Below are 27,769 nucleotides of genomic sequence, written 5' to 3' on the forward strand. Positions count from 1 at the left end.
GATAGTTGGTTGCAGTCCGCCAACTGTTGTGACAGGATTGAATACAGCCCGGATAAAATTTGCGATATTGTTGGGAGGAAGGGAAGTTTGTGGAATAGAAATTTGTGGTTGAATAGAAGGAGGTGGTATAGAAGTTTGTTGAAGAATGGATGAGATCGGATTTGATAGTGGTATGGATGGTAAAGAGGAAGAAGGTGGGATGGAGACCACAGTGGGAGGTACCGCGGGTGGCATTGATTGAGCTTGGATGATTGATGGGGTTGCAATTGATTGAGTTTGAATAGTAGGTGCAACACTTTGTGTGGGAGCGAGGTCTCCTTGTGGGAGCGAGGTCTCCTTGTGGTTGTTGGGTAAGAGCAGATCTATTAAATTCAGGCGGAAGTTGAGCTTCATGTTCAAGGAGAGTTTTCAGAAGTGCAGTAGAATTGTATTTAATAAACTTTTCCATCATCTCTTGGTTATAAGAATCCACTAGGAAAGTTTGCACTTCCGGACAAAGTTCATCTTGGTTAACCATGTCAATATTTTGACTTTGATCTTGATCGCTAGGTTGCCCACTTTGTGTATGATCTTGCATTGGATCTTCATATAGGACACCCATGTCTGGCATGCCATATTGTTGTTCAGCCATCTTTTTATTTTGGGATTGAGTTGCGACCATACACGATATTTGTGATGAAAAGACTTAGGAAAGTTGTGATGAAAGGACTTAAGAAATTTATGATGAAAGGACTTGAGAAATTTGTGATGAAAGGATTTGAGAAATTTAAGGATGAAAAGACTTGAGAAATTTGTGATAAAAGGATTTAAGAAATTTGTGATGAAAGGACTTGAGAAATTTGTGATGAAAGGATTTAAGAAATTTGAGGATGAAAGGATTTAAAAAATTTGAGGATGATTGATGAAGAAGGTATGGTAGTGATGGTTTAGAAGAAACTTGATAACTAGGTTGTCTTTGACATGAATATGACTTAATGGAGGATCGATTTGAATGACAAGTTGTATGAAGGGATATGACCACCCTGATTTGGATGATAATAGGTGTTTCAAAGGACAAACTTGAATGTTGATGTAGAGGATAAACTCTTAGCTTCTCTCTTGGGCTTATGAAAAATGGGACGGACAGAGTTTTGACGCAATTTTGGACTTTGTGTGGGTAATGACTTGGACAATTGTTTGTGTCTTAACAAATGTTTTTGCAAAGTGTTTGGAGATAGTGATGTGTTTTCAGTCTACTCTTGACAAGTATGTATCAAACAAAGCAAACACAATGATCAAATGCATATTATCTCAAAGACACTCCTGCTCATATACAACATTCTTAAGGCTGGCAAGGACAATAGTCATTGAATCCCAATTGGTTTCCCATCTACGCTTACCCAGAGCGGACACTTAGATGCTTGACCCCACTGGCTCCCCTCCATGGCACTCACTTCTCGGGGTAGCCAAGCATCAATTCCCATGAAAACTCCTCATGGCGAACTTTGTGTCTCTACTAAGGGCCATAAGAATATGGGCCACTTTAGAGGTCCGACCTCCTGCACCAATGACTAGAAGGTTTTTGACCACTATGAACAAGGTGTTTAGTAAGTCTTCCCATTAGGAGCTACCCTTCGAAGTTGTGCAAGCACAATTGAGGCCTATAGCCCAACGAAGCACCAAGAACTTAGTAGTCACGCAAGCATGATTGAGATCTCTAGGATCCTACTAAGCACCCAATGTGAGAGTGAACTCTCATATAGCCCCAACCATTAACCTTTTCGTAGTCAATGGCCTATTTATTATAGTGAGTTGGGAACCCCAGGTCCGGGTGTACTCACTTGGGTTGTTCCCTTCTTACCTTCTCAAAGAGCAAGTTGGGAGGGCAGGCCCGCTAGAGGTAAACACACAATCAAACAAGAAAAGGTTGGAGGGTCTGGATTTCTGATCGTCTAGTAAGACAAGAGCATACTTTCCTACCTTTATGCTTTTCTTAAAGACACATAAGACAATGGTTCATTCCATTCTAATTAATATCTAGGTGCCTAATTTAAATAAATGCACAATATTTGGTTGAATTAGCTAGGCAACCTGCAAAACCACTTGATTAGTAGTTTGAAAAATGGAGTCTTCAAAAAGCGTCTTGCAAAACAACTTGATTAGTAGTTTGGAAAAATATCTTCAACAAGCGTCCTGCAAAAAACAACAAAATGACAAAAATATTAATTTTTTTTGATTTTTTGGGAATGATTAGAAAAACATGAATAAAAACTTTTTTATTAATGACAAATGTTGATTTGAAGAAAGCTTTGATGGCTAAATGGGGTTTGACTAGGTTTTTGCCACTTTCCAAGGTATAGGCAAGCGAAAAATGGGGATTTTGGAGGAGAGATGAAGGAATGGTAAAATTTGTCCAAGAGGGACAAAGAAGCAAAAGTTGGAGATGGATAATATGAGAAAAATTTGGAGGTGAATGGATAAAAGGGGAAGGAGTTATGACAAACCCTAAAAATAGAGAAATATGAGATTTTGGGATAAGGCCTCCAAGGAAGGAAATGTGGAAAATGGCAATGCCGAGAATCTGGTGAAGTGTGGACGAAAATGAAGTCGAGATAAAGAAGATATGGCGAAAAAATAGAAAAAATAGAGCAGACCTCCTAGATTTAACAGAGCAGAAACCCTAAATTTAACAGAATAAAAAAAATGTCAAAGGTCCGGATTTCTGATTGTCTAGATAGACAAGAGCATAATCTCCTACTTTCACACTTTCCTACGGTCAGACAGATTATCTTTAAATAGAGCAGATAACAGGAAATGAAAAAAAAAGAAATACAGACTACAGTTAGCGCCTAAAAATTTCAGACATATTAACAGAGCAGACAATAACACTAAACAGATAGAAAAGTGTCAAAGGTCCTGATTTCTGATTGTCTAGATAGACAAGAGCATACTCTCCTATTTTCACACTTTCCTGCGGTTAGAGCATACAGTCGCGCTAAACAGAATAGAAAAGTGAAAGTTCTGGATTTCTGATTGTCTATATAAACAAGAGCATACTCTTCTACTTTCACACAGATTATAATTAAATAGAGAAAATAACAAATCGGATAACAGGAATTCAAATTCCCAAAAAAATGCTCGTGCTAATCGCAGAGCTATCATGCTGAAACTGAAACTGAAACAGAAAAAGAACAGAAACAAAAACGAAATAGAAACATAAAAGAAATTGTTGCGCAGAAATACAGAGCCGCTATTCTGGAACCTGCAATTTTTTTTTTTTTTTAATTTTTTTCTACAGTCGCGCTATTCTGGAACCTGCATCTCACAACTCACAAAAACCTAAAAAAATATATTAGTTCTTAGAGACGTGGGTCCCACCAGGCGTGCCAAAATGAAGAGGGGAAAACAGATTGGAAGGTCAAATGATCAAAACATAACGAAATAAACATGCAGAATGCTAAAATATCATTAAAAGACCATTTCACCTTGCTATTTTACCTTCTCCTTCGGATTGAGCTTGATGAAGTGAAGGCACCCCTTGATAATGCTCCATTTTATGTGCTCCTTTGATTGCTAGATGTGGATGGCTCTCCAATGTTGTGCACAAATGGAATGGATTTGAAAAATGATAAGGATGAGATGATCAAGTTGCCAAGATGACTTCCTGGGCTCAAAAGGGTAGCACAAACTTACTGGGTTTCAAGATGTTTAGAATGAAGGGATGGAGCCCTATTTTATAGGAAGAGGAGAGGAAAACGGATGGCTAGGATGAATTCGAGGTGAAGGGCTAAGATTTACTTGTGAGCTCACACAAGGTCCAAGAGAGGGTGTGGAGACCAAGAAATATGCCTTAAAGGCATTTCGTATCTCCACACTCCACAAGATGCATTGGAGGAATTAAAAATTCTCCAAAAAAGGATATGATGGGGATTGGAGGAATAAAAAGGAATTAAAAATTCCTTGGGAGAGGGGATGCCTAGAGGAATGTGTGATTTCAAAAATCTTACATTCACCTAGGAAAAGAGCATTTAAAGCTAGTGTTTGGATGAAAAGGACAAAGAGTTGACTTTGTGGCTAATCATGCTGATTAGCCATTAACGACTCATTAGGAGGGGGATTAGAGGAAATGTTAGGTGGGATTAATATTTGTAGGAGAATTTGACTAGGAGAGAGAATGAGTGGAGGGAATAAAAAAATTAGAAGAATAATGTTAAGTGAGTTTAGGGAGTTTCTAGAAGAATTTATTAGGTTAATGATGAATTAAGAAGATGATTTGTAGGAATCATGTAGGTTAACTAATTAATTGAAATTAATTAGCTAAGAGGAAGATTTGTAGGATTTGATTTTTTAGAAGAATAAAGAAAGGGATTGATTTATTAAATAAATCAATCATATGCTATAGTGACAATATTAATTATATTTAATTAATATTGAGAGGAATTTGAATTAAAATAATTAATTAATTAATTATGCGAGGAATTAAAAATAATTAAAATAATTATTTTTAAGTGTCTACAGATACTTCATGATATTGTGGTTTTTCATTTGGAGTTTTGGAATGGGATGATCAGTTAAAAGTACTCATGGATACATGGAAATCTAGTATACCTTGGAGGTATGTATAGTTGGATGTGCTAGCACTTGCTGTAGGTGATTTTCCAGCTATGTTTGTGACAAATGTTGGTACATTCGGTTAATCTTTTTGGATCAAGAGTTTTGTATTCTTGGGAGACAGAGTTATGTTTTTCTGTGAGACAGATTATATGGTTTTCTTAGTGGATAGCTTCTATGTGTGTCCAGTGGCAGTGGCATGGTAGAAGGTAGGTATATCCACGAATGAGATGGGACTACTCTGCAGGTATCTCAATGATGCACACAGTAAATTCTATTTCCTGATGATTTATGATCGAGTGGTATATCAACATTGATGGGCTTTAGAGTCCATGTTTCTCAGTATGTCTGTAAGTGTTTGGCAGTCCAGTGAATTCCTCGTCAAGTGGGAGATTGTTGGAAATGTGCCTCAAATTAACTTGATTTGTGTTCAGACTGATCAATATAACCTACCCCAATCAAAAAACTGGAGAACATGATGTATCCTTCTTCATCGGAGCTCTGAGAAGTAGGTTTGAAGTCATCTCGATGACCCATTGAAGTCGTCTTCGGTCATCAGGGTAGCATTGGCTATCGAGTGGACCTGTTCGGTGTTACGCCAATACCCAATGGAGTTGCCTTAGGTTGACATCGGCTATTGGGTGAGCTTGGTTAGCGTTACACCGATGAACCGATGAAGTCACCTTCGGCGATTGGGATATCATCGACTATTGAAGGAGCTTGATGAATGCTATGCCGATACCCGATGGATCCGCTTTGGTTGACTTCGGTGTTATCAAAAATTGGGGTAGCCAATTCGAGTGTGTTTCTGATGACCCAATGAAACCGGCCAAGTGGTGGGGCCCGACAAAGAAGAGCTTCATTCTGGGTGGTTAGTGAGGTATGCTAAGGTGGTAGGGCAGGGACTCCAAAGCCAATCAGGGGGTGCCACATGGCGGAGCGCAGAAAGAGAGATCGAGTAGATCAAGGAAGATCAGACGATCGGGATAGCTATTTGGTTGTCTTGCCGATAACCTGATGGAATTGCCTTCGGTGATCGGGGTATCATCGGATATCGGGATGACATGGTTGGTTGCTACACCGATACCTGATGAGTCTACCTTCATTGGTATTGGGGATCGAGGTAGCCAGTTTGATTGTCTTGCCGATGACCCGATGAGGTTATCTTCGACGATCGGATTGACAAGATGGAAGCTATACCGATGACCAATGGAGTCACCTTCGATGATCGATATATATCGGAGATAGGGATGACATTGTTGGGTTATGCCGATGGCCCAATAGAGTCGCTGTGGTGTCATCAGAAGATCGGGTCTACCTGTTGATGGCTATCCCAATGAGCCGATGGAGCCGACCTATTTGGAGTCACATTAGTGGAGTCCTCTACTGGTTCATTGGGAGATCAGAGCAACACATTTGTGGTCTTTCCGATGGCCGATGGAGTAGAGACTGAGTACGGGTGTGCGCTTGAACTGAAGTCCAAAAGGTGAACACTTGGACACTGAAGATGGTGTTGTTGGTGTATATGAATACGAACCAACCCGACTTCCTGGTGCATGTGGGATATTGTGTTTCTCACAAATGCAGACCGACGTAGACAGTTAGATGTCTAACCGATTGGTGAAAACTGATAGTTGAAAGGTCTACATGGAAGATGTAATCAGAGTAGCGAGAGGAAACCGAAATAAAATGTTGGTTAGGTGGACTGATGCTACTAAATTATAGAGCGTTGGACTCCATAATGGTTGTGGTTAATCGATACATTATAATCGATGGCTAATATATATGTTTCCAGAGATGTAACCGGTAGTAAGAGAGGTTATTGTGTGACGTATGGTGTGGAGTCCTGTATGTTGGAAGCCTGAGTGTTCTGCATAGGTGATGACTATGATCTGAACATAGATTCTGAGAGAAAATGCCTGTGAAGAGGATCTGTAAATTTATTGTAACCTTTTGTTAACTGTAAATAAAGTGATCTCTCTTTGGTGGTGGGTTTTTTACCCGTAAGGGTTTTCCCACATAAATCAGGTGTTAACTCTCTATTGTGTTTTCTATGTGATTATTTTTTCATTTGTCTGTGTATATCTTAATGTTCTGCAAAAGAATTTAAAGACATACTTGCTTGATTCCCCTTAAAATTGGTGTTAGGAGAGCATTTTCCGCACTGTGCTTTCCTTGCAGTTCATTTCTTCCGGATTGTAGTCTAAATCATATTTTAAGTTAGTGAGACTTCCCTAAGGGTTGTAGCCTTCCGAGCAAATATATTTTGAGCAGTGAGCTCTAGATTGTGTGCCTGAATGCATGTGCATTCCCCATTGTAATATTTTTCACATACTACTTTAGAGTATCATCTTACTGTGGCTAGGTTACCAGCATGGTTTTCCCCTTAACTGGATTTTTCATGTCAAAAATATTGGTGTTGTCTGTTGTGCTGTTAATTTGCTTATCTGTTTATTGCTACAGTTTATCAGTTTATGTTTTGGAGTCTAATTTTCGGTTATTTTGGTGAAGATTGATTCACCCCCTCTCTTAGTCTTCCTTCTTTATTGCTGCTAACAATTGGTATCAGAGCTAGATCCTCCGATAGAAGCTTAATCGCTTGAGGAGATCCAGGATGGCAGCTCAAGGTATTCTTTTCAAGAAGGACAGTCCGAGGATTTATGGAAGTAACTATACTATATGGAAGAGCCGGATGGAGGTGCACTTGAAATGTCTTTGAGAGGATTGCTGGAAGATTACTAAGAATGGACCATCTACTCCTGATGAGGTTTAGGAAGCATAATATAACATTAGAGCAAAGAAAGCATTTCTTAGTGCCTTGACTGATTCTAAAATGAAAATTGTTATTGGACTTCAGACCGCACATGACATGTGGGAGAAGCTTGAGATCTTGTATGAAGGTGATAGTCAAGTGAAAGTTGCTAAGATGCAGAGTTTGAAAGGAAAGTATGAGACATTGAAATTGGGAGATGATGAGAACATACATTCATACATGGCTAAGGTGAATGACCTTGTCCTTGGCATCAGATGTGCTGGTGGAAAGATTGAGGAAGATGAGATTGTTGCTAAGGTGCTGAGATCTTTTCCTCCTGCTTATAAACATAAGTTTGCCGCTATTGATGAGATCCAGAGTGTGACTATAGTAACAAGAGATGAGTTGGTTGGAAAAATTGTTGTATTTGAGCTGAGAAAATTTGGAGAATCACATTGAAAGTCTAAGACTGCATTTAGAGCATCAACATCTGTATCTGTTAAGCATAAATATGATCCCGATGAGTGCAGGATATCTAGATATGAAAGAGAAAGAAGAGAAATAGCAGAGCAAGAAAGAATGGCTAAGAAAGAATGGATATCCAGATATGAAATGTTTTTCTTGTAATAAGATAGGACATCTTGCTTCTATATGCCTAGAGAGAATGGCTAAGTATGACAAACATGATAAGTTTGATAAGCATGATAGGAATGATAGATATGAGAAGCATGAAAAATATGATAAGCCTTATAAGTCTAACCGAAAGTTTAGGAACTAGAAGAAATGTTATTATGCTGCAGATGAAGGTGCTACAAATGATGAATCAAAAGGAGATGAAGTTGTGTTTATTGCCATTAAAGAAGATAGATCTGTACCTATTGATTCCATTAGCTATTCTGTCGAGGAGAAAGCTTTGGCTGCTAAGGTAGAAGAAAAGGGTTAATGGGTGATTGACAACGATTGTTCACATCATATGACCGGTGATAAAAGAAAATTTGTAAGCATGGAAGGGGAGGTTCTATTTCTTTTGATGGTAAGCATAACACTGATGATGTCTTGTATGTTGAAGGTTTGAAGCATAATCTTTTGAGTGTTGGATAGATGATTGATAAGGGTTATGATCTACAATTCAAGGATGGTAAATGCAAGATCTTAAATGCCTTTGGTATAGAGATTGCATCTGGGACTAAGACTGAAGGTAACATTTTTCATTTGAATGCTGGTGAGAAAAGTTGTTTGATTGCTAAGATAGATGAGAGTTGGTTGTGGCATAGAAGAATATGTCATGTAAACTTTGATTCATTGATTAAGATTAGTTCTACACAAGTTGTTAGAGATCTGCCTAAGATTGTTAAACCTGTTAATCCAGTATGTAAGGAATGTCAGTAGGGTAAGAAAATAAGGACTACTAGATCTTGTGCATACTGACCTGTGTAGACCTACAAATGTTAGAAGTGTGCAGGGATATATATACTTTATGCTACTTATTGATGACTATTCTAGGATGATGTGGGTTGTCTTTTTGAAGGAAAAATCAGAAGCATTTGAGAAATTCAAGATATTCAAAGCTAAAGTTGAAACTGAGTCCGGATTGAGGCTGAAGTGTTTGAGATCTGATAGAGGTGGAGAATTCTGTTCCAGTGAGTTCAATTCATTATGCGAGATGCATGAAATCAAAAGACATCTACTCCTAGAACTCCACAACAGAATGGAGTTATTGAGAGAAAGAACCGTACTATTTTGGATGCTGCAAGAACTATGTGGATTGAAGGAAATGTTCTGAAGGTCTACTAGAGAGAAGCCATTAGCACTGTAGTCTATACATTTAATAGAGTTCATATCAAAGGTGATACCGGTAAAACCCCTTATGAGCTTTGGTTTGGTCATGTTCCTACTGTGAAATATTTCAAAGTTTTTGATACAAATGTTATATCAAGAGAGATGAGGATATTGAAAATTTTGATGCTAGAAGTGATGAAGGTATTTTTTTGGGATATTCTACAAAGAGTAAAGCCTACTAGTGCTATAACAAGAGACTAAGAAAGATAGTTGAGAGTGCAAATGTGAAGGTGGATGAGAACCTTGGGAAGGAGATCAGAGCTTATGATGATGGTCAAGATATTGTCTTAGCTCCTATTCAGTCTGAAGAGCCTAAGAAGAATGATCCGGTAGAGACTATTAATCCAGATGTTGCTGCTACTGGTGAAGATGTTCAGGAACCCGAGGATCAAAATAAATAGAAGACTCCGAGGTATGCTAAATTGAATCATTCTGAGAATAATATTATTGGTGATAAGAATAAAGGTGTGATGAATAGAAGAAGGTTAGCTGTAGAAGAAGTATGTTTGATTTCTAAAGTTGAACCTAAAGATGTTGCTGAAGCCTATAAAGATGATAACTAGCACACAATCTAATCAAGAATCATCAAGAAACCTAAAAATGTAGCCGAATCCTATAAAGATGATAACTGGATAAGAGCCATGGAAGAAGAGTTAGATCAAATTGAAAAGAATAACACTTGGGGACTTGTGCCTAGACCTAAGGATTAAAATGTTATTGGTACTAAGTGGGTTTTTAAGAACAAACTGAATGAAACCGGTGAAGTAGTCAAAAATAAAGCTAGACTGGTCTGCAAAGGATCTTCATAGCAGGAAGGAATTGATTATGAAGAAACTTTTGCTCCAATTGCCAAAATTGAAGCTGTTAGACTGTTACTTGCTTATGCTGCTTACAAAGATTTCAAGGTTTATTATATGGATGTCAAATCTGCATTTCTGAATGGTGATCTAGAAGAAGAAGTTTACATTGAGCAACTTGATGGATTTTCACTGTCGGATGATGGAGACATGGTATGGAAGTTGAAGAAATAACTTTATGGATTAAAACAAGCTCCTAGAGCCTGGTATGCTAGATTAAACAAATACTTGTTGAAATTGGGATTTACTAAAGGTGTTGTTGATAGTAATCTGTACTTTAAGATTGAAAATGATAACATTCTTACTGTTGAAGTCTTTGTTGATGATATTATTTTTGGTGGTGATGATGATATGAGTATGAAGTTTGCCGGTGATATGCAGAAAGAATTTGAGATGTCTATGATTGGTGAGATGAATGTTTTCTTAGGTTTGCAGGTTGAACATATAGGAAAAGGCATCTTTATATCTCAAACTAAGTATGTGAAGGAACTATTGAAGAAGTTTGGATTAGATGATTCCAAACCGGTTGAAACTCCTATGGTGATTGGTTGTAAATTGCCAAAAAATTATGAATCTCCAAAAATAATCAGAGTTTGTATAGATCTATGGTTGGCAGACTGCTATATCTTACTCAAAATAAACCTGACATTATGCATGTTGTGTCTATGGCTGCTAGATATCAAGTTGATCCTAAGGAGAGTCATGTCATTATTGTTAAGAGAATATTCAAATATCTAAAGGGAACTATGGATTATGGTTTATGGTATCCGAAGAATGATGATTTCATGTTGTGTGCCTACACTGATGCAGATTGGGCTGGTGATGTTGATGATCAAAAGAGTACTACCAGTGGAGCATTCTTTTTAGGTAAGAAGTTGGTTTCATGGGCTAGCAAGAAACAAGATTCAGTATACTTATCTATTGCTAAAGCTGAGTACATTGCTGCTGCTAGTAATTGCACTCAGATAGTTTGGATGAAGCAAATGTTGAAAGATATCAGAGTTATACATGATGAGCCTATTGTTATATATTGTGATAATTCCAGTACTATAAACATGTCAAAGAATGCGGTGCAACATTCAAAGACTAAACATATATCAATCAAATATAACTACTTGAGAGAGAAAGTCAATGAAGAGAGGATGAAGCTGAAGTATGTATCTACAAAGGAACAAATTGCTAATATTTTCAGTAAGCCTTTGCCCGTAGATACATTTGTCTATTTGAGAGACAAGTTAGGGGTATCCACCCCTCCTGATGAGAACTAAATGCATTGAGTTGCATCGATCCAGTGGATTTTAGAGCCTTATTCTTTTATCCGAATTGGTGTGTTGGTGTTGCTCCTTTGCTAGAGTAGTCTGATGATTTGGTTGTGTGTCCCAGGGGGAGAGAGATTCATGTTTTTTGTTCTGGATATCTTTGGCATTGCTGTCAAAGGGGGAGAGAGATCATGTGAAAAAATGCATTATCTATCTTGATCTTAGAGGGAGTTTGCTGGTGATATCTTATTTCTTTGCATTGACTGTTTTTCACATTCATATGCTGCCATCAATGCCAAAGGGGGAGATTGTTGGATATGGTTGTTCATTGCTGCTGCTAGGATACATGTTGGAAATGTGCCTTGAATTAACTTGATTTGTGTTTAGGCTGATCAGTATAACCTACCCCGATGGAACAACTCGAGAACATGATGTATCCTTCTTCATCGGAGCTCAGAGAAGCAGGTTTGAAGTCATCCCGATGACCCGACGAAGTCATCTTCAGTCATTGGGGTAGCATCGGCTATCGGGTGGACCTGTTCGACGTTACGTCGATACCCAGTGGAGTTGCCTTAGGTTGACATCGGCTACTGGATGAGCTTGGTTAGCATTACACTGATGAACCAATGAAGTCGCTTTCGACAATCGGGATGTCATCGGGTATTGGAGGATCTTGCTGAATGCTATGACGATAATCGATGGACCCGCTTTGGTCGACTTCGGTGTTATTGGGGATCGAGGTAGCCAGTTCGGGTGTGTTTCTGATGACCCGATGAAACCAACCAAGTGGTGGGGCTGACAAAGAAGAGCTTCATTCCAAGTGGTTAGTGAGGCTGTGCTAAGGTGGCAGGGTGGGGACTCCAGAGCCAATCAGGGGGTGCCATGTGGCGGAGCACAGAAAGAGAGATCGAGCAGATCAAGGAAGATCAGACGATCAAGATAGCTGTTTGGTTGTCTTGCCAATAACCCGATGGAATTGCCTTCGGTGATCGGGGTATCATTGGATATCGGGATGACATCATTGGTTGCTACACTGATACTCGATGAGTCCGCCTTCATTGGTATTAGGGATTGGGGTAGCCAGTTTGATTGTCTTGCCGATGACCCGATGAGGTCATCTTCAGTGATCGGGTTGATATCGGCGATCGGGTTGATAAGATGGAAGCTACGCCGATGACTGATGGAGTCACCTTCAGAAATCGGAGTATCATCAGAGATCGGGATGACATTGTTGGGTTATGCTGATGGCCCGATAGAGTTGCTGTGGTGTCATCGGGAGATCGGTTCTACCTATTGAAGGCTATCCCGATGAGCCGATGGAGCCGACCTGTTTGGAGTCACATTAGTGGAGTTGTCTACTGGTTCATTGGGAGATTGGAGCAATGCATTTTTGGTCTTTCTGATGGCCGATGGAGTAGAGACTGACTATGGGTGTGCACTCGAACCGAAGTCCAAAAGGTGAACACTTGGACACTAAAGATGGTCTTGTCGTTGTATATGAATATGAATTGACCTGACTTCTTGGTGCATGTGGGATATTGTGTTTCTCACGAATGCAGACTGATGCAGACAGTTAGATGTCTAACTGATTGGTGAAAACTGATAGTTGAACAGTCGACATGGAAGATGTAATCAGAGTAGCCAGAGGAAACCGAAATGAAATGTTGGTTAGGTGGATGGATGTTACTGAATGACAGACCGTTGGACTCCATAACGGTTGTTCTTAACCGATACATTGTAATTGATGGCTGATATATATGTTGCCAAAGATGTAACTGGATGTGAGAGAGGTTACTGTGTGACGTATGGTGTGGAGTCTTGTATGTTGGAAGCCTGAGTGTTCTGCATAGGCGATGACTATGATCTGAACATAGATTCTTAGAGCAAATGCCTGTGAAGAGGATCTATAAGTTTATTGTAACCTTCTATTAACTGTGAATAAAGTGATCTCTCTTTGCTGGTGGGTTTTTTAACCGTAAGGATTTTCCCACGTAAATCAGGTGTTAACTCTCTGTTTTGTTTTTTGTGTGATTAGTTTTTCATTAGTCCGTGTATATCTTAATGTTCTGCAAAAGAATTTAAAGACATACTTGCTTGATTCCCCTTAGAATTGGTGTTAGGAGAGCATTTTCCACACCGTGCTTTCCTTACAATATGTTGTTGTCATTGATGACAACATATTCTTGTGATTTATTCTGGTGAATTTGGGAAGATCTTCTGATCCAATTTTGTAGTTTTGTTTTGCTGATCACTGTTTTGCAGAACCCAGTATTTCCTCTAGTATATTCCAGTGTGATTAGATCTTGTACCGAGACTTTGGAATATTGTTTGGGATGATCTTGTGTATCTTCACTTTAGATGGTTCATGATTTGGTGTCGCACAAGTTATCTTTCTTTGTGATAGTTGTTGATTGGTTGTGTTCTTGAGATTTTTTATGTTGATCGATGAAGATTTGATAAGTGGCGTTGGTGTAGCTGTTGGTGATGATTCTAACATTCTTGCTGGTGTTTCCTAGTCGTGTCCTATTTGTTTTGGCGATCTGCATTGATCGTTGTGCGAGTTTTTGATGGTTTTCATCAATCGGTATTGATTTGCGTGTTATGTGGTATTTCTAGTGGTGTAGCGTGTTGCGATTGATCTTGCCGTGATTTTCAGTGGATGTGATCATTTGGGAATTTGATTTAGGTCCATTATATGTAATGTAAATTATTATATTGGTCCGGTGGTTGATCTTTGTACCATGTAATGTAATTTTTGTAATTATGAGTTGAGGGTTGAGGGTTTAGTTGACCTTGTTATCAAGGTTGATGAATTGTATATATAGGTGAGCTATTCACTTAGTTTTGGTGTCGATATTTGATGAGGGAATAACCCGAGAAACAAAAAAACACAACAATTGAGAAACGAAAGAGAAATTTTATTATTATTTGCAACCAACATGCACTACATGGATTACAATTTCAGAGGATTAAAACCTCACAAGCTGCCACACATGCAGCTTATAGATTCTGGAAAATACCTTTCCCACAATACAATCTCCCAACTCTAAAGCTCTAAAAAACTCAACTCCAAAAACTAAAACTATTTTCCTCAAAGATAAGTCTTAAATAGCCTTTCTTTCCTTCGGAGCTAAGATTACATTTGCAATAGAGACTTGGCGGACTAACTAGCGCCAGAATAAGAAACTGCATAATTTCACTGAAGCCAAATTCGATAATTGGAAACTTTCCAAAAAATAAATGTCCAACTTTTGGCAGCTGTAACTTTTGATCTAATTGTTGGATTTTCGATGATAATACCTTTTCGGAAAGCTCTTGAAAAGTTGACCTAAGGACCAATTACTTTAGATTTCTACCAATTTCTGGGCTCATCCGGAGCCTCTAAGGGCTTCAAATTTGACTATGAATAAATTGCAAAAATAAGAAAGGGAAAATCCAGAAACTACAACAGAAAATAAAATCTTTTTGGGTGATGCAGGATTGCCCTTACACCACCAGATGCTCCTGCATCAGTATTTGTCTTTGCATTATCAGAGAGAAGTGAATGTGTGAACAAAAAAATTATCATTGAGTGAACTGTTGAGGTGAGATTTGTGTTGCAGAGAAGACAATTGTGCTTAACCGGAACCGTCATCAGGTATTTGTAGATGTTATCATTGCAGTTCATTTCTTTCGGATTGTAGTTCGAATCATATTTTAAGTCAGTGAGACTTCCCTGAGGATTGTAGTCTTCCAAGAAAATATATTTTGAGCAGTGAGCTCTAGGCAATGTGTGCATTCCCCATTGAAATATTTTTCACATACTACTGCAGAGTATCATCTAACTATGGGTAGGTTCCCACCGTGGTTTTTCCCTTAACTGGGTTTTTCCACGTCAAAAATCTTGGTGGTGTGTTGTGCTATTAATTTGCTTATCTATTTATCACTGCAATTTATGAGTTTATGTTTTGGAGTTTAATTTTCTGTTAATCTGGTGAAGACCGATTCACCCCCCCCTCTCAGTCTTCCTTCTTGATTACTGCTAACATCAATTTGTTTTGATTTTGATTGATAGATTTGATTGCTTGATAATCGTGATTGATTTCAATATGGTTTGATTGACTTGATTGATGTCGATTAGTCATTTGATTAACTTCATTGATTGGGATTGATCATTTTGGATGATTTGATTTGATAGATTTGATAAGATGATTGATTGATTTGATCGTTGTGCATGATTTGATTTGATTGATGTGATAAGCTGATTGATTGATTTGATTTGATATGATATGAGTAGTTAGGAGTTCTTCAGTCTTGGGAGCAATTCTCGAAGACGTGGAGACTGATTCTCCACATTGTATAGGCTGATAGAGATACCATAGGTGTGGATTATCCTCTTTGCTTGACATGCCCCGCTCGACGATTAACCAGGGTTTATTGACCACTTTGGTTGAGCAGTGGCATAGCGACACCGACACCTTCCATCTGGCGACTGGTGAGATGACGACGACACCAAAGGATGTATATAGGATTTTGAGGATCCCCGTGGTTGGAGATATTATCCCCTATGAGCACACCAAGGAGGGAGGCATAGAGGCACCAAGACGAGTGTTTCGGGATGAGCACATCAGTGGTTATGAGATCCCCTGGTAGGAGATGACTGATTTATACACTCCACTGCCATTAGTTTTGGCTAGTTTTATTGGAGGCTTCTTATGTCCTGACTATAGGTCGAAGGGATTATCAGTGGGCTGGGGATTGGTGTTAGAGTACATGGTGACCGAGAGTCAGAGATTTGTGTGGGGTTCGTGCATGCTGGCACATTTATATCGAGAGATGCATTAGGTGGTGTATCGATGATGAACGAGTTTATTTGCAGGGGTCATATTGTTACAGGTGTGGGTCTGCGAGCACATAGTGGTTTCTCGGCCACTAACAGATAGAGACAAACCAGTAGGTAGGGTCTATATTCATGGCTACATAGGAGTTGTTGTCTAGCGTAAGATGGGGAAATTAGAGTATTGGCGCTAGATACTAGATGATCTGGACACGGTCATATGGAGGCGGTACTTAGACTGTGAGGCATGGCCTAAGGATGTGTGTGAGATGCTGTATGTTTTACATCGAGGTACTTGATTGGGCAGATGCCTTTTATTATTGATAGATTCCTATCGGGTCGGGTATACATGCAATATGGTTGCCAACAAAGAGTACCACAAAGAGGCTACCTTTATGCTCGTTGATAATAGGATGTGCCAGAGTGGGGACCTACGATTTCCTACAATGCAGTATGCATAGAGTATCTTGGGTTGTGTGCACAGATTTGGGATTATCCACCGGGGGTGATTGATGCAGGTATGATGGAAAAGTACTCACACTATTGGATAGCTAATGCAGTGCTGCACATATTAGATCCAGATGAGGTAGTACCTACCTTTGATGACAATGAGTAGGATAGGCCACAGTTTAGGGGAGGTTGTCGCCATCGAGATGACGACGATGATATAATGATGGTGATGAGGAGGGTGGGGGTGATGGTGGATCGGGTGGAGAAGGTACCCTCAGGGTCAAGTAGGATGTAGATAGTAGAGCGGCACAAAGGAAGAGATCGAGGATCCCTCCTCCATAAGTTACAAGGACAGGGGAGGATGCTATGCAGGGTACAAGGGAAGTAGGTACTTCTACCCAGGTTCAGATTCACCAGTCTACAGGACAATAGTAGGGGACTCCGAGATAGGTACAAATTCAAGTGTTGCCTCATTAGCAGGAGGCTCAGATTAGTTCTTTGCAGTCCTCAGTGCAACAGTTGCAGGCACAACTTAGGCAGACACGGGGACAAACTGCATTTCTGATAGGAGGAAAAGACGCAACCCTAGATAGGTGTTGGCAAGCAGAGGCTCAGTTGACAACATCTGCATGGATTAGCTCAGGGGAGGCCATTAGGGCCATTCAACTATCGGCTTGGGAGGCCGAGTATTATAGGACATTGTATTTTGCAGTCGTTCCTACCGATCAAAGAGCTCCCAATTATGCACAAACCAATAGCATGAGATTATGACAGAGTTGATCAGAGAACCAAGGAGTGACAAGGCCACTCTGCCGAGATCCACCGGGTGGAGATCCAGGTGCAGGACCCTCCAGTGGTAAAGGATTTGGATTAGATGCCACGAGGCCTACAACCTCTAGGGATAGTCATGCATAGACCCATGTGCCCCAATTTTTGTATTATCATGATGTATACACTGATTCATTTAATATTATTTTGATCATTTTTTGATGTATCTTATCTACTGTTGACCGTGATTTGTTTTTGATGAGTATATGAGATGCAGCGGTGGTACTCATGTTTGATGATGTGACGCTTTCTTTTTTATGCTTTTCATGTGATGATGCTTATATATGTGATGCATGTATTATACAGGTGATGGATGCATTTAATTTTCGCTCTATGCTCAATATGATTTTATGATTTCTATGTGATGAATGATGTTAGGAAGATGTGACCTATGCAAATGACTTTATTGTAAAATAATTTATATGATGATGCTTATGTGATGATGCCTTTATTTATGATGATGTTATGCATGAATAAATGCTTATATGATGTAATATATGGATGGATACAATGATCTTTTATATTAATGTTATGAATCAGGATGATGATTACGTGAAAATACACCTAAATGATGTGAATGAATGCAAATGACCCTAATGATATAGATGAATGCGTATGAGCTTTTTTGAACTACAATCTAATGGGATGAATGCAACTAAATGTAATGATAATGAATGCCTCTTAATGCACTTCTATGAATGATGATAATGAATGCACTGATATGAATAATGATAATGAATGAAAAAAGTGTAATGATGTTAATGATGATAATGAATGTAACAAAATGCAATTATTATGAATGGTGATAATGAATACAAGTCTATTTATGCAATGTTGTCACTCTGTTGGTCAATTTTGTTGTGCCCTTTTTATCATCATTGAGATTTTAAAATATTGAAAGGTAGTACAAACATCAATGGTATATTTGAACCATGATGACTTGAGTATAACTTACATGGATTTTGATATTGCAAGGTGACATAAGCATTGAGGTATAATTGAACCCAAATGACCCGAGTGTTGCTTGCATAAAATAGGCAAAATTTAATCTTCACCCTATACAAATCCAAAATGTCCTCGATGATGCATTACCGATCACGTCTTGTGATGGATTTGTATAGTGCTAATGATCCACTCACAGATCGAAAACATAAAATATCAGGTTCCTTCCTTATTTCTCTAGTTCAAGACAACCTTGAGCCGCTTAGGAGATTTGATAACCAAAAATCAAGATACAAACAGTTGAACCACCATGCCAAAATGATCAAATCATGATTTAGAATGGATCATCCATTGCATTTTGTTTTAACAATCCTAATGTTGAGTTTGACAATTGGTTTTGAAAATTGTGTTCTATGTTCGACGTTGAGTTTCATTTTGATTCTTGTTTTGATGTATTGCCTTGTTGCCAGTTGTCTATTTTGTTTTTAAGCCCCAAAATGAATCTCCCCCACTCAGTTCATGATTTTGCCTCTATTCTTGACACAACCTTTTATTATGGATATACATAATGATGACCAAGCCATGGTGAGATGTTATTGCCTTGGTTGAGATAGATACGAGACTTTTTATCATGAATATGGATAATGATAGCAAAAAGAAAATATATGATATGTGTACCAATAGATGGAAGAAGCAATCTATTGCAAATAGTGCCTGTTGCCAAGTTTTCGCCACTTGCTTTTATTGTACTATTTGATTTTTTATATTTTTTTGTATTTTTTTGATTTTTTTTTTTTTGTTATTTCGTATATTGGGTGAATCAAGTGTAGAATATTTTGAGATGAATGCTATTGATAGGCTCACCAAACAAGTCCCCTTTTGATTTAGATAGTTGATATGCCCCTGATCCATATGCTGATATGATGACGAACGAACCTAACCAGTTAGGTTCAAATTTTCTCTTCTTTTCTCGATCCTACTGATTGCGAGGATTCTCTTTTAGTACCAAGTCACCAACCTAGAACATTATTGGCTTTACTCTATGGTTATAGCTTCTAGACATTTTTTGTTTATATTATTTTAAATGATCAAAAGTATGTTGACGACATTCATCGAGCAACTCCAATTCTTGTAGTCTGTTTATCCGGTATTCCTCATCTAGGATGAGTCCTTTCAATGATACTCTGAGTGAAGGTATTTTAACCTCAATGGGTAAGATAGACCTCTGATCCATACACACGTGTATACGGTGTGGCTTCAATAGGTGTGTGGATGCTAGTTCGGTATGCCCATAAGGTAGGGTTCAATTGGACATGCCAATCACGACCCACATCATTCATAGTTTTCTTTAGGAATTTCAGGATGGTTTTGTTTGAAGGCTCTGCTTAGCCATTCCCTTGAGGATAGTAGGGTGTTAAAAAATATGTTGGATATGGAATCCTCTGCAAATTTCTTGTACACCTTGATTTTTGAAGGGTCTACCATTATCAGTGATAATGAAACTAGGAATGCCTTATCGACAGATAATGTAGTTCAAGATGAAAGAGGATATTTGCTTGCTGGTGATAGTTGTTAATGGAACAACTTCGATCCACTTTTTAAAATACTCAGTGGTTGTGATTATGAACTTGGGTCCATTTGAAGAGGAGGGATGAAACTTACCTATAAGGTCAAGTCCCCATTGACAAAATGACCATCATGTTGTGAACGGTTGCAACTCTTGTTCTGGTGCATGGATAAGATTCCCATGGATTTGGAATTTCTGACACTTTTTTTAGCAAACTAATAGGATTCTATTTGCACGTTTGGCCAATAGTATCATGTTCTTAGAAGATTATTGGTGAGAGTAGCACCACTTGAATGAGTACCCCAAATACCTTTGTGAACCTCTTGTAAGGCCGTTTCAGATTTGTTACTTTCAAGACATAAGGAGAGTGCCATCAAGACCTCGTCGATAAAGCACATCAGTTGTTAGGGTGTAATGGGTTGTTTGATGGATAAAGTTGTGTTTCTAATTTCAAGATAGATCAGGTTGAAGGGTATTATCTTTCAGATATGTATAGATATTCCCATAGGTTGGAGATTTAGAACCAACCAGGTGGCATATAACTTGGGTATCAGGATTGTCATAGGTAGTGAAAAACAATTGTTCCACCAATAATTCATAATGAGTCTGTTTTGGTATTTGTAGAAGAGAGGCGATGGTCGCCATGTCATCTGCAAATTTGTTGTCAAGTCTTGGAATTTGTTCAAACTTGATCTCAACAAAGTATTTCTTAAAGATATCCATCATTTTCTTGTATGGCATTAGCTTGTCATCCTTTGTTTGATAGTCATCATTAACCTGATTGATGACCAATTGAGAGTCTCCATAGACTAGTAACTCTGTGATGTTCCATTCTACTGCTACCTTGATGCCAGTGACCAATGCTTCATATTCAGCGATATTGTTTGTGCAAGGGAACATAAACCTATAAGATCTTGGGATCGCATGTCCTTGAGGAGTGAAAAAAAGGATTCTAGCACCTGACCCATGTTGGGTGTAAGATCCATGAAAGTATAGTACCCATGATTGTGTTGTAACTGCTAGAACATTTGCATCTGGAAATTCAATATGCAGAGGATGATCGACTAGTAATGGTGCCTCAACCAATTGATCTGCTATTGTTTGGTTCTTGATGGCTCTTCTGTCCATGTAATTAATGTCAAACTCACTCAAAATCATCACCCATTTTGCGCGTCGTCCAATTAGAGTGGCCTTTCCGAGTAGATATTTTAAGGGATCTATCTTTGCTATCAACTTGATTGTGTGAGCTAGCATATAATGTCACAACTTTTGGGATGCAAACACTACAATTAGACAAGCCTTTTCTATGAATGTGTAGTTAAGTTCATAACCACTTAATGTTCTGATGATGTAGTGGATAACCCTTTCTTTTCCTTTAGAATCCTCTTATGCTAGCAAAGCTCCTAAAGATACCTCGGTAGCTGATATGTAGAGTAGAAGTGGTTTTCCAACTATTGGTGGCACCAATATGGGTAAATTCATGAGATACTTCTTTAACTGGTTGAAGGATTATTCACATCTTTCTTCCCATCTGAAAGGAACAATTGTGTAGTAGATGGGTGAAAGGTAGGCATTTCTCAGCCAACTATGCAATGAATCTTCTGATAGATTGCAACCTTCCTTGTAGAGATCTTAGTTGACTGATATTTCTGGGAGGTGGCATCTCCATGATTGCTTGGACCTTTGCCAGATCAACCTCAATGCCTTTAGCGGATATTATGTATCCCAAGAGCTTGCCTGATGTTACTCCAAACACACACTTTTTTGGATTTAATTTGACATTGAATTGGTCTAGCCACTGAAAGATTTTGTCCAGGATCTCCAAATGTCCTTCCCTGGTGAATGATTTTGCTAGAAAGTCATCTACATAGTCTTCTATGAATGTGATGCAGGAGCATCCATGGTTCACAACAATCTTGCATCAACCAAAAACATTTTCCTTTCTATTTTGTTTGCAGTTTCAGTTTTCCTTTCTGTGTGTCCCAGTTTTGGCTCACCAGATCCTGTGGATTTGTTTTCTACTTGAAGACTTGATCATCATTCTTTCTTTTAGACCGCACTGCATTTGGATCACTTACCGACAAGGTATCGCTACCGGTTTTCATGATAGTTTCTTGTTACCAATTGTTCCTTTATTACCGGTTGCCTGAGACCTATTCTGGTGATCTACCAAAACCCATTCTGAATCTTGTAGAGCCTTGAGCATTGATATCGATGTTCCTTGGCGCGTGGCTAACCTTTTTCCACAATCTACATTTCATCCTTTGGATTTTCTGGAGGAATCTCTTGGCATAGGCCGACCTTGTTCATTTTTGCATGTTAGGTCTTGTTCTTTGGTTTTGATCCCTTTTGGATCGACCGAATCCTTTACATTGATATATATATATATATATATATATATATATTTGTAATCATGCTTTATAATATAATTAATTTGAATCAATCAGAGTATCAGATAGATAGACGGTGCCTAGAAGATAGATCTTTCGATTCAAGATCCCGGTTGTGACCTTTTCTACCAGGCTTGCGTGCCGATATGTTATAACCTAGTTGTCACCGGTTAGATGTAACTAAATTTCATGCAATAAAAACTATCTGTTCTATGTTGCCTCCATCATATCTATGTGTTTAATTTTATTGACCAATCCAGATTGATCTCTTGAGGTCCCTCCTCAGCGGTGACTGCTTCAAGTGGTATCAGAGCGAAGTTTTGTTTTAGAAGTTGCATGTCCTAAATTTTGTTGTAGGGTGGCGGATTATGGATCCGACCTTGAATTGCAGAGGACTAGCGTGAATCGATGGCGCGAAGAGGAACTAGGAATGGTGGAGCACGTTGGAGTGCAAACCCTTGTGTGATGAAGATGTTGCGAGGAATAGTAGCTTGGTTAGAAGCCATGGAGACATCCCAAAGAAGAGCTCAACATATTGAAGATGTAAGTGAAGATGAAGGAGAAGAAACCCTGACAGAATAAGTAAACCTATCGACGGTTGACCCAGATGTAGAAAGGTTTTTAAGGGTTTTAAGTAGGGCGAACACTAAACCTCATTTTACCCCATCGAAATATGATGGGAAGTTAGATTTAGATGAATTGATGGATTGGATCTTGAAGATGGAGAAGTATTTTGATTTTGAAAACACTGCAGAAGAGAGGAATGTGAAATATGCCTGTACCTGGTTGAAAGGTCATGCATCTCTTTGGTAGGAGCATTTGCAAGTTGATAGACAAAGAAGAGGTAAAGGAAAGATTAAGACATGGGATTAGATGATTGCTAAGTTAAAATCAAATTTTGTCCCAACTAATTATCAAGTGGATTTGTTCTAGAAGTTGCAGAACCTGAGACAAAAGGAATCTAGTGTGAAGGAGCACACCAAAGCATTTTACAAGTTGAACATCAGATCCAGACATGTTGATGATGAAGTTGAACAAATTGCAAGAAATTTGAACGAATTGCGGATGTCTATACAAGATGAACTCAATATAGTCAAATTGGAGAGTGTTGAAGATGCTTACCAGTATGCACTAAAGGCTGGAGAGAGATTGAATAAAATACATGAGCAAAGATAGAGAGGTAGAGGTGGAAGGTTTACCAGAGGAATATTTCAAGGAGGAAGAGAATATACCAGAGGAAGAGGAACTAGTATAGATCAGAACAAGGACAAGGAAGTGAGAAAAGAAGGTAATTCATATTGGAAGGATGATATAAATTTATACCAGAGGAGAGAACCAAATGGTTACCAAAATGATAAATTTGGAAGACAAGACAATAGGACATTTAGAGGAACTTTCTTTAAGTGTGGAGGAGAAGGACACCATGCATTTGAATGTAAGAAGATAGAGGCTACCAAAAGAGCAGCAATGGTGGAAGAAAACCCCACCAAATTAGACAATAAACTGGAAGATGGAGAACTGTTGATGATGAGGAGAGATTTGTGTCATGCCGGAGGAGATGAAGAACCCTTGCAGAGGAAGATTCTATTCAAAACCAGATGTAGGGTATCCGGTAAGTGTTGTAAAGTTGTTATTGATAGTGGTAGTTCAAATAATATTGTTTCAAAAGAGATGGTGAATAAGTTGAAATTGGAGAGATTGAAACACCCTAAGCCTTATCACATAGCATGGATTCAGGATGAACATAAGTTGTTAGTAAGTGAACAGTGCTTGGTAAAATTAAAAATTGGAAATTATCATGATAAAGTTTTGTGTGATATTATGCCTTTGGATATTTGTCATCTTTTGTTGGGTAGACCTTGGCAGTTTGATAGACAGGCAATACATGATGGGAGGAAGAATACATACACTATTGTGGCCAATAGGATGAAGCAAACCTTGTGACCTTTGGAGGAACTTTTGAAGAATGAAGTCTGTACAAATGCCAAAATCTGTTTAGTAGATGGAAGTAAATTTATGGATGGACTGAGACATGAGAATGCATGTTTTGCCTTAATTCGTAAGAAGACTGAGAGATAGGAACCAGATGAAGAACACCCAACATAGATAAGAGATTTGCTGGCAGAATATGAGGACATCATTTCAGATAATGTACGTGATGGATTGCCACCTGTTAGAAGTATGTCATTGCATGGACTTGGTTCCCGGAGTGAGTTTGCCTAACAAAGCTGCACACCAGTTAACACTGATAGAGAATGAAGAATTGAATAGATAAGTGCAGGAGATATTGAAGAAAGGTTTGATCAAGGAGAGTCTGAGGCCTTGTGCAGTACCAACAATATCAACACCTAAGAAGAATGGAGAATGGAGGATGTGTACCGATTCAAGAGCAATAAACAAGATAACAGTGAAATACCGGTTTCCTTTGCACAGGATGGATGACATAATGGGTTGTTTGAGTGGATCAAAATACTTTACAAAGATAGATTTGAAGAGTGGATATCATCAGATCAGGATCAGAGAAGGTTATGAGTGGAAGACAACATATAAAAACTATCTGTTCTGCATTGCCTCCATCATATCTGTGTGTTTCCATTATGTTTACTCTTGTCGACCAGTCTAGATTTTTCTCCTTGAGGTCACTCCTCACTTGTGATTGCTTCAGAATGTGTGCATCATGTCATGAAAAATTATACTCATTGCACACTAATAAGTTGGTCTTGCATTCTTTAATCCAAAAGGCATGATGCTCCAACAATATGTACCCCACGGGAAGGTGAAAATTGTTTTGTCTTGATCTTGTGGTTCTATCTTGATCTGATTGTAGCCTGAAAAACCATCCATGAGTGAGAGCATATCATGTCCTACTATTAAGTCTACAATAGTGTCAATGCTAGGTAAAGGAAAATCATCCTTTGGACAAGCCTTGTTAAGATCTCTAAAATCTGTGCATATTTCGAGGCTTTTATCTAGTTTGGATACAAGTACAATGTTTGAAATCTACTCTGTGTAGTCGATTGGTTTGATGAATCCTACATCTAGTAGTTTCTTTTGCTCTGCTTTTACTAGAAGCACAACATGTGGATTCATCTTTCTTAGTTTTCGCTTCACTAGTTTAGCTCTGGGAGCTATGGACAAGTGGTGCATGATCAAATGTGGATCTATCCCTAGCATATCAACATATGATCGAGAAAAATTGATTTTATTTTATTTGAAGAACTTGGTGAAATTAGGTCGTTCTTGTTCTGTCAATGATTCAGCTAGGTGTATGGTCTTTGCTGCCTCTTCAGTGCCGTTGTTAATTAATTTATTTGGTTCAATCAATATTGGTGATCTCTCTTGATATTGATCCAGAAGAGTGTCAATTCTCTCATCCTTCAGTGCCTTAGAGAGGTTTTCACCGTTGGATACACCCTTCCTTTTTATTGTTTTATGATCTAATACTGCCAATGAATGGTTTTCACCATTAGGTCAATTTTTAGCTTTATTCATTTTGTGACTAAGAGACTTGGCACTCCCCTGGTTGTAAGTTTCATCACATGAGATACGCTGGTGGAACATGTTTTGGGATTTGCAGAACAAAGGTAATGAACAATGACATCATCATCTAGAAAGATAAGGATATTAAGAGTAACTATTTATTCCCAGTCAATGAGTTCAGGATGGACTAATGGTAAAGGTTATTTGGTTGATTAAGGTCCAAAGCAGTTAAGGGTCATGATGGAAATGTTGTCGATATTTGGGATAGCGAAGTCGAGGTCTATGATGTTACTCTCCTTGATATTATCTATCTTGTCCTGACTCTGATCGTCCTCACTAGAGCCATCAATAGGTTGTGATCCAAATTCAAATGGTCTAGACCCTGAGCTTTTTCCTTTGCAGAGTATAGGTGTGTAGGTTTGGATAACATCAATGTATTTCTCATCACAAGATATTTCATCCGGTGAATCCCATTCCCACTCATTTGAGTCTATTTCAGAGCTAGCTTGTAATTTATGGATCTACTCATAAATATTTTGAGTAGCTTCCTCTTTCTTGATGGAAAGTTCTTGTTTTCATTTATATTCTTTTTCCTATTATTTATGGACTACTTCTTCTTCTTACTATTTTCAGACTATTTCCTTGTTTTGTTTCTTTAGAGTTGCTTCTTCATGTTATTGTTTGTGCACTATTTCTTCTTCCTGCCTACGAACTAGAATTTCCTGACCAAAGCCTAGTCTCCATTTGTCTTTAGCATTTTGAGTAGGAAGTTGTATCGATTCAAGGATACCTTCTTTTTGTTTGCCAATATGACCTTTTCCTTCATATCCCATGTTTTGCATGATTTTGAAACCTTTTCTATATTGTTTTGTGGGTACTTTGATGTTACAAATGACTGCTTTATATTGCTCATCATCTTTGTAGAGCCAATTTAGGACACCCTTATCCTCCATTTCATCAACTAGGTTTCCTTCTTGAACAAATGTACCATCAAAGAGTTTGATGGGTTGTGAAGGTTTTTGCTTGGATGCCGATGGTTGTCCATGAGATCTTGGTGAAACTAGAAATTTTGATAAACATAAGGGTGGTTCAAAAGAATATTCTCCCATACCTTTATCTTTTAGTTGAATATTTTTCTCAAAATCTATTAATAGAGATTTGAGTTGGAGTTTACTACTTGATGATGTAGAAGCGATAGCTTCCCAATTGTGTGGTACAAGGACATTCTGAGCTGTCTTGAGATTGTTGCAATACTGGAAGGGATTAATAACAACTGATATAGAAATTTCCTGTCCATTGTAGGGGAATTTACACATTGGTGCTATGTGGATGGTACCGCTTTCATTTCATGGATCTAAGGTTGACCCAAAATTATGTTGTAGGACAAGTCTATGTCCAACACTTGGCAGATGGTATCCTTTTGAATTGGTCCCACTCTGATGGGTAATACCACTAAACCTTCCGAGGATCTCTCTTCATCATCATATGCTTTGATGGTTATTTTTCTTTTGGGATCAATAAAATCTTTGTAGAAACCCAATGCATGGATAAGATTTAAAGTACATATATTTAGGCCGACTCCTCCATCTATTAGTATGTGTTTGATCCGATTCTTGTAGACTAGAACTTCAATATGGAGGGGAGTGTTATGTGGATGACTCAAGGAGACATCTTAGAGAATGACAGTGTGAGGCATAGTTAAATGTCCCACCATGACTTGGAATCGATCAATATCTAAATTGGTTGGTACTGTAGTGTCCACAAGAGCCCTTTCTAGAATGTCTTTGTGTACCAATGAGATTTTTAGAAGCTTGAGTATTGATATTTGGGCCAGTGTCTTTTGTAACTAGTCTACCAAGTTGTATTTATTTGAATGAGGAGTTGTTTTGGATGTGATTCCTTTCATTAGAAACTTGTATTGAGCTCATGTGGTTATGTTGATGGGTCTGTGTTCTTGTTTGTCTTTAATCTTGATGACATTTATCTAGTTGTCTGATGT

Source organism: Cryptomeria japonica, chromosome 3 (assembly GCF_030272615.1).
Source record: "Cryptomeria japonica chromosome 3, Sugi_1.0, whole genome shotgun sequence".
Lineage (NCBI taxonomy): Eukaryota > Viridiplantae > Streptophyta > Pinopsida > Cupressales > Cupressaceae > Cryptomeria > Cryptomeria japonica.